Genomic DNA, 8,852 nt, shown 5'->3' on the forward strand with positions numbered 1-8,852 from the left:
GGGGGGGGGGGTGCTGTTCGGGTGGTGGGGCAGGGCTGGGCCGGGGGTCCTGGTTTGAGAAGGGACCTCCGGGGAGTGGGGTGGGGCAAGGCCGGGGTGGGGGACGCCGGGGAGGGATTACCCTTAGAAGCCCGGAGCCGGCAAAGAGTTTCTAAAAATCCCACCCCGCGCGCTCCGTACTCGCACCCCAGCCGGGAATGGGGGGCTCGGGCGCAAATTCCGGGGTACCCAGCGAGAAGGCTAGTCCCCCAACGCGGGCCTAAAAGGAAACTTTCGGGGCCGCGGCTGCACCTGCCTCCCCACGCCCGCCCTACCCACCCACGGCGGCCACCGAGGGTCACGGCTCCGAGCTGGAGGGGGCGACGATGGCTGGGGGTGGGGTAAAGGAGGGGCGGCCAAGACCGGGCCGCCTGCCCCCCACTACCGCCCTTGCCAGGCCCCGCCGCCCCACGGGGGCCGCTCCCGGGCCAGAGCGTGGGGGCTGGTCCAGGGCCGGGGTTCTCTGGTGCCAGCTCCAGGCCCGGATGGGCCCGCTCCCTTCAGTGTGTGTGGTGGAGGGTGGTAGAGCCCTGGAGGCTCAGAGTGGGGTCCCGGGGCGCCTGGAGACCCGCGGTCACGGGGGTCCCGCCAGCCTAAGGCCTATGCGGCGCCTCCCCTCCCCTCCCCCACGGACTCTTTCCCCTCCACCACCACCCCAAGCCCGGCCCGGCTCCCCAGCCCCACAGCCCTGGCTCCCCTTCTGCAGTAGAAGCCTGTGTGTGGTGAGAGGGGTCCTGGGACCCCCTCCCCCCCATCCCCTGAGCAGCCGCCGCCCCAGCCCCCGGCCCCCTTACCCCGGAATTCTCGCCCCGGGCCTGCGGCGGCCCGGCACCTCCCCGGCCTCACGTGAGCACGTCCGGCGCCCGCCCTGCCTCCCCGGCCCGGCGCGGCGCCCTACGGGAGCCCGGGGATGGGGGCCGGGCCTGAGGCCGCCTCCGCTTACCTTGGAGCTGCTTTTTTTCCCCTCCTCTTCCCCCCTTTCCCTTCGGCTGGGGCTGACAGACGAGAGGCGCGGAGAGAGGCGCTGGCCGAGGGCGAGGAGCTGCCGCCGCCGCCGCCGCTGCCGCTCCCTCCCCCGGGCTCCCCGAGAGCCTCTCTCGCTCAGGCCGGGGCGCCGAGCATCATCTTTTTATTGGGGAAACTCCGGAGCGCTCCCGGGGTCGGTGATTATTGAGGGGAAATCCCTGAATCTAGGCTCCAGCCAAGAAGGCAGGGCTGCTGGGGCTGCACCACAAGAGCAGCCAGCAGCCTCCTACAGCACCACTACCGGCACTGAGAGGACATAACACCAGACAGCCGCTCCTCGGCCCTGCGAAACGACAACTTTCCTACCATCTTGGAGCTAGAGAGAGGGGGGCAGGGGCAGAGAGGGCACCGCGCCGCTGCCCAGGTACAGGACGGGGGCAGGAGCCCCCGCCCCCCACGACCCCCGAGCCCTCGAGGAATGCCCGGCGGGGCGGGGGCGGCAGCCACTGCACACCCGGGATTGTCGTGGCCAGCGAGGGCCAAAAGATTTTCTGCTGTCCTGGTGTAATGACTTTTTTTTTTTTTACAAGAAACAGGTGTTTTCTCTCTTCACTCCTATCCCCTTTGTATTCTGATCCCCCCCCCCTTCCACCTGAACCTCAGGAGGTTACTTATTTTTTAAAGTTAAAGGTAATAATGATTTTCCCCCATCTTATTTCTTTACAGGTCCAACTTCAAGGGCTAGTGACCAGTTGCTGTCCCTCCTTCCACTAGCCACTTTTATCATCCCTTCCTTCCTCCCTCTTCATCCTTCTTCCTCATTCTCACTTCTCATCTTTATCTCTTCTCATCTTCATCATTCCTTCTCAGCCTTATCCTCTCCTTATCTTTCTGATTATGCTGCCTTCTTATTCGGATCCTCTCTCCTCATCTTCATTTCTTATTCTCATCTTTATCCTCATGCTCTTCATCCAGTCTCACGTTTATTCTCCCTTCTCAACCTCATCCTCTCTTTTCATCTATATACTCATCTTCACCCTCTCCTCTCATTTTTCAAAACTGAAGTTGCTATTAGGCCAAAGTGAAGAAAAGAATGCTCCTAGGCTCTTTTTACTCCAGGCAATGTAAATAGAATTTTGAACTATCCAGGAAGAAATAGACACAGTGTTAGTTTGTTTTTAGTTTGTTTTGTTTTGCTTGTCTCCTGCCCCCACATCCCTTCTGTGAAAAGAGATATAGTGAGTCTTAGGGACTCTTCCCTCATCTAAGTGTAATCAACTACCTTTGTGGAAGAACATCAATCTGGCGCATTCTCTGATCTTGAAGGGAGGGACTTGGAGGCTGACAGTTTCAAGACACAGGTGGGTGGTTTTTTGTTTTTTAAATGATGGAAAAGTTGTTCCAAAATCTTATCCACTGGAAAATATTTGTTTGGGTTCCAATTGATTGGATTCTTTTTGCTCTTGGTAATTATGAATACCTGCTGTTCATTTTCCATGTTGCAGAATAGTTAAGAGCCAGACAAATTACTTTTTTTAGATGTATAAGTGCTCCTTTTATAAATAATCTATTTATTCCTTTGCAAATAGAGATGGTTAATTTGAATTTTCTTAAAGAGCAATGCTGCCTGGATTAAGTTGAACCAAAAGTTCAACGTTAAAAAGTATCCAAAAGTGAAAGACCAAGAGTCTGCACACTTTTGATAGCAAGCAGTAGTTTTCCAGCATAACAGCTCTGTAGATGAGCAATTGGTCATAGACCTTTCTGTTTTTGTATGAGAGGAATGTGCACTTAGAAAACCACAATATTCTTTTTGTAGTTTATGGAGATAAACATTAATTAAAGCACATGTTAGAGTTATCTGATACAGTTGAGCTAATATGGAGGAAATTAAAAAGTAAAATTGATGTTTTTTATAGTAGTGGTGGTTTTGAGATGACATAGTATACAGCTTCACTCAACTTCAGTTTCACCTCATATAAAATAAAATATATCAGGTATTTTTGGATGAATTCACTCATGAAGTTTGTTTTCAAAACCTATACATTTTTGTTTATCCATAACTTTAAAATGAGTTTTTAAAAATATAAATTAACATGGACATATTAGATATATGATGTATATTTTATGTAATGTGTATATTTACTCCATCACCCAAGATTGAGCTTTTCAATAATGTTTCTTTTTTGTTGTTGTTGAGAATAGGTTAAATACATATTACCTGTCTTCTTTTATCATTGGCAAACCTATAGATATGACTTTTGTGTACTATTGATTACTAAGGCCTTTAGCACAATGTCTGGCAATAGTGAGTGCTTAATAAACAAATGTCTGTTGAAATAAACTGAAGGACCTCCACTTAAAAAAAAAAAAGAATAAAAAAGTATATCAGATTTTTAAAACCTCTTAATAAGATAAATAAGGAATTTAAAACCCGAGTTCATTTTTTTCCACCTCACCTTTTGTAGAGTTCTACTTTCTTTAAAAGAGCATTTTAATATTTTCTACTATGCTGTATATTCTTTGGGGTATATGGACTGCCTCTATTAATTTTTACAGCTTCTAGCACCAAATGCTCTCCTTTGTATATAGTATACATTTTTTTTAATTCTAGAAGAGAATTACTGAAAGATAATAGCATAAAGTGTTTTTTGTAATGACCACACTTTACTGATCCACCATCAGAAAGGACACATACTTTGAGTTTGTCTTGTAGTGGTTACAGATTTTTCATTAAGCTGTCCACACATTTATTTCAGTTCCCTTTGCAATCATAAAGATTCAAATTTGCAATGTATATGTCTAAGGCAAAAGTTATCACATATCACATAGTCCCTTTGAGAAGGCCCATGAAGTCAAAACTATTTTTATAATAGCAAGACATTTAATTCCTTATACTGTAAATACCAGTAGATATAACCCACATAAACAAAAGTTTTTCAAGTGGTCCTCACAAATTTTTAAGAGTATAAAGCAGTCCCGAGACCAAAAAGTGTGAGAAACCAATGGTCTGAGGAAAAGGGTGCAATTTCTGGTCATGGGCTAAATATTTTTCTCTTTATAAACCTGTATAGAAAACTCTCCAGAAATGTGACTCCACAACAGACTCCAACTAGCTTAACTAAACAAGACTAAAAGGGCTAAAAGGAATGCCATTGAATTTGACATATCAGAGAAACCAAAATGAGTAGTGTTCCACCTCATTTGAAGGTCATTTCTTGCCCTTTGCTTTCATCTTAATATTTTAGAATACCATAGAAGCTGTCATAAATTGAGAACCAATAGAATCTGCTTTTGCAGGATTAAGCTCCAACAAGTTTGCCAAAGGATTTTCATTACCACTGTTGATTCTCTTTAGTCCAGAAGCATTTCTTTTCTTGCCCAGTATGCAGGCAGCAAATGCTATAGAGAGTCCTCTTTCCTGCAGGCCAGGGAAGCATATCAAGGTTTTATATTTTAAGATACCAAGTTTCCCCAAATTATGGTAGACATTGTTCACAAATTTGGTCAGTGAGTAACTAAAACTCAGTGAGACCAAGACAAGTGCATGAGATCCATGAAACCTTTGTGAAACCTGTTGGGGTACTTAGAATGGTGTTGGGCAAATTTCTGATCTTCAAAAGAGATTCAAAGTTTTGACCAATTCTAATATTCTTTATTTAGGAAAAGAGAATTCCTTTGTAATTTCCATGTGGAAATATTGTCTTTGATTTAGCTGTATAATTACAACTGCCTTTTAAGGCTATAAAATAATATGATGATTTTTAAGATCTAGTCTCATAGTCTACTCTCATAGGAATGAATTTCACACTCTAACATTTTTTTTCTGAAATAGTTGTTACACTGCTTGATCACATGAGTCGATGGGGATATGACTGGGTATATAGACTCTAAGTGATCACCCTAGTACAAATATCAGTAATATGAAATAGGTCTTGATCAATAACACAGTGGAATTGCCCGTTGGCTACGGGAGGGGGGGGTGGGAGAAGGGGAGAGAAAGAACATGAATTATGTAACCATGGAAAAATTTTAGTAATTAATCAATTAAATAAAATCTAAAAATAAATAAAATGTATTCCCAGGTATCTCAAAAAAAAAAAAAAAAAAAGAAAGAAAAGAAATACTTGTTACCAGTGTTTACTTTCACAGGGCCTTTCTTCATTCATTTAAATAGGATTATCTGATCATTGCTGCTAGACTTTTATTTTTAAATTTGCTATTGAATAACCTACCATTTAATTTTAATGACTTTAGTTTTTGTAAAATTTGACAGCACTTCAATACCATCCTACTTTCAATATTGAACTAAAGCTATCAAGATATATATCTTACAGGGTTGTTGTGAGAATTCAATGAGATGATGTATAAAAAAATGTTTTGTCAAACTTCTAGTACTCTATAAATACTTTATTATTATAACCTATACTCTAAAAAAGCTTCAATCATAGATTATTTTAATCTTCGTGTTAATGTAAAATAAGCAATAATGAATGTTCCATGTGAAGGAGGGTATACTTTTGGAAACATTTGAGCAATGTACCTACTGGTAAGTCTTTGTTGCAAGTATGACCTCTAAATTTTCAAAAGTCTATACATTGTTTAATATCGCCTGTTATTATTTTCAAAAAGAAAATGCTTTGTGAGTCCTTCCTGCCAACTGAATAATTCAATTCAGTAAAGATTTTTTAAGCACCTGATGTGTTCATAGTATTGTGCTGGAGATACAAAGACAAAACACATAGTTCCTATCCTCAAGGAGAATATATTCTACTGAGAATGAAACTTGTATTCAGAGAAGTAAATAAAAGGTAATATGTGAAGGGAGGCTTTAATAACTATGAAACTCACAAAAGACTTTTCTTAGGAAGAATCTAAGTCAAACGTTGAAGATAAGGTTTGTGAGAGACGAAGTAAGGAGACTGTTTATTCTAGGCATAGGAGAAAATGTGTGCAAAAACATAGAACAAAACACAGAATGTTAGATTTCAGAACCAATTTTAGCAGCCCCATCTGGCTAGAACAGAGTGTATGAAGGAAAATAATATGAAATATTACTTAATATGTATCTTTTATCACCAACATGTAGCACAATGGCTAGCAAATAGTAAAAACCTAAATGTTTGATTGAAATAGGACCGGAAAGGTGAGAACTTTTGATGATAAGTTGAATATTTTTACCCTAGAAGCAATAAGCAGTCATTATTGGGTATTTGAGGGTGGGGGAAGGAGAAATAGAAGGGAAAATCATACAATCAGACCTGTGACTTAGATCATTTGGACAATTCTGTAAAGAATAGATTAGGCACACCAATGCAACTACCAACAATTTGGAAATTGGTCTTGATCAAGGACACATGACAAAACTAGTGGAAATGCGCACCAGCCATGGGTGGGGGGAGTGCGGGAGGTGAAGGGGAAAGGAGGAGCATGAATCATGTAACCATGTTAAAAATGAATATTAATAAATGTTTGGAAAAAAAAAAGAATGGACTAGGGAGGGAAGAACCTGCAAGAAGGGAGATCATCTGGTTCTCTTATGATAGTTTAAATGATAAATGAGGAGAACCTGAGCTAAGGAAGTAGCCTTATGAGAGAAGAGAAGTAAATAATTAAATATTATGGAGATAAATTGGTCAAAACTGGGCAACTGTTTGGATATGATTAGAGTGAAGAAGAAAGAAGGGTTAAAAATGACTCCAAAGTTATAAACATGGCTGGCCTGACATTACCAGTATTTTATCAGAAGTGGGATAGTAGAGAGAAGTGATAGGTTTAGAGAAAAGATAAGGATTTGCATTTTGGACTTGTTGAGTTAGAAGTACAGATGAGTTATATAGGTATGACTGTCTAGTGAACAACAGCTAATAAAGATTGGTGTTTAGGGGGAAAACTTTATGTTTGGATACATAGATTGGGGGAAGCTGGGTGGTGAAGTAGATAAAGTGCTGGCCCTAGAGTCAAGAAAGTCTCATCTTCCTTGGTTCAAATCTGGCCTCAGATACTTACTGACTGTATGACCCTGAGCAAGTCACTTAACTCTGTTTGCCTCTGTTTCCTCATCTGGAAAATGAGCTGGAGAAGAAAATGATAAACCACTCCAGTATTTGCCAAAAAAGTTCCAAATGGGGTCACAAAGATTTGGACAAGAGTGAAAATGACTGAACAACAACAAATATAGGTTTGGGAGTCACATGTGTAGAAATGAAAATTGAACTTAAGGGAATAGATGAAGTTACCAGAGAAAAGAGTTAGAAAGTCATTAACCTGACATTCAAGACCCTCCATTAATATCAACCTTCTTGCTTGACCTTATCTTATATTGTTCTTCCTTTGTACATGTCCTATGTTCCAGCTAAGCCAGCTCAGTTAGCATTTCCAAACTATATCCCTTGCTGTTTCCTTTGCTGGAAAATAACAATCTTCCTGAGTTTCAGTTTTCTCATGTCAATGGAAGGGTTGAACTAAATGATCTCTGAGGCCCTTTTTAGCTGTATATCCTTTGATCAAATTAATGTCCACCATTTCATTTCTGGTAGTTGAAATCTTAGAGATGTAACTAGGGATTATGAGATGGTATGGCCTTGAGAAAGTACCCTAGTGGTGGCACCCTTACAATATGGCTTATGGCATTATGGTCAAACAAAGGGCCTTAGTAGAAACCTAGCTAGTGATTGCCATGGAAAAGAAGGTGTGCTCCTGGTTTGCCCCATGTCTTAAAAAAAAAATCAAAGTCCAATTTGCCCTGTGTTAATTCCATTTCTGTGAAATCCTACTCATTCTGCAAGGCCTAGCTCAGGACTCCGACAAATCAGAAGTGATGCCTACTTACTGTGAATTTTTATGGTACCTTGGACCTTTTTTCTTCCTATTATGCTATGCCTTTTATGATTTAGCCCTCCTTTCTAACTCTTTTTTGTAAGTTTCTTAAGAGCAAGAACTGTTTTATCATTTTCCCCCTCCAATTCCTTGCTTGCAGTAGGCACTTAACAAATGTTTATTGAATTGAATGTGGTTTATTTTGTTCTTTTAAAATGAAACTTCCTAAAGGCACAGATAGATTTGTTAACATTTCTTAGACTGTACAGAAACTTACTAAGAGGAGAAGTAGATGAATAGCATTCAGATTATGGAAATGTTTGTAAAAACTTAAGACAAATGTTTGTTTCACCTTAAACATTTCTGTTTTGGAAATGTTTGTTGGCAGTGTTTCTACCTAAAACAAAGGTTTTATTTACCCATAATGTAGTTGAAAGATTCTGGATGAAGGAAGTAGACCCCATAGAGCAGCAGATGACTCACAGTGGATGGTTCAACTAGAAGGGGAAATGTAAGTTCATTTCAGCTATATTATGGCTTAAATAGGCTTCTGTTGATAACCTCAGAACATTACCAATACATTGTTTCTCTGGGAAAATGTATTCCAGGTTCCCCTCAACTTCCCTCCCCTTCCAAACTTTCATATTATTATTAAAAGTATGGCATCCTCCTCCCAATTTCCAGGGCTCACAATGCATGTATCATCCTTCACTTCTCAATAATTCTCACCCACCATTTCCAATCTCTTGCCAGGGTCTGTCAATTTCACTTTGAAACATCTCTCCCGTATGTTTCCTTCTCTCATCTCTGATCCTACCACCACTCTGGTGCTGGTCCTCATCTCCTCACAATAGCCCCCAATTGCTCTGCCTGCCACAAGCCTCTTCTCATTTCAATCCATCTTCCACTCAGCTAGCAAAGTAATTTTTTAGGTCTGGACATGTCATCCCTGCCTGCCTACCTCAGTAAATCCCACTGCCTCCCTATTACTTGCAGGATCAAATACAAGACCTGTTTGGTATACAAAA

The 8,852-nt window shown here is 41.6% G+C and overlaps 1 protein-coding gene across 1 annotated transcript in view; it reads right to left on the bottom strand.

Moving 5' to 3' along the window:
* INO80D (INO80 complex subunit D) overlaps positions 1–1,144 on the bottom strand; it is a 66,561-nt gene extending 65,417 nt beyond the window's left edge. Inside the window, exon 1 of the mRNA XM_044670680.1 lies at positions 983–1,144. The gene's annotated coding sequence lies outside the window, so the exon portion shown is untranslated. The remainder of the gene's footprint in view (positions 1–982) is intronic.
* Positions 1,145–8,852: the final 7,708 nt, after the last annotated feature.

Source organism: Gracilinanus agilis, chromosome 3 (genome assembly GCF_016433145.1).
Source record: "Gracilinanus agilis isolate LMUSP501 chromosome 3, AgileGrace, whole genome shotgun sequence".
NCBI lineage: Eukaryota > Metazoa > Chordata > Mammalia > Didelphimorphia > Didelphidae > Gracilinanus > Gracilinanus agilis.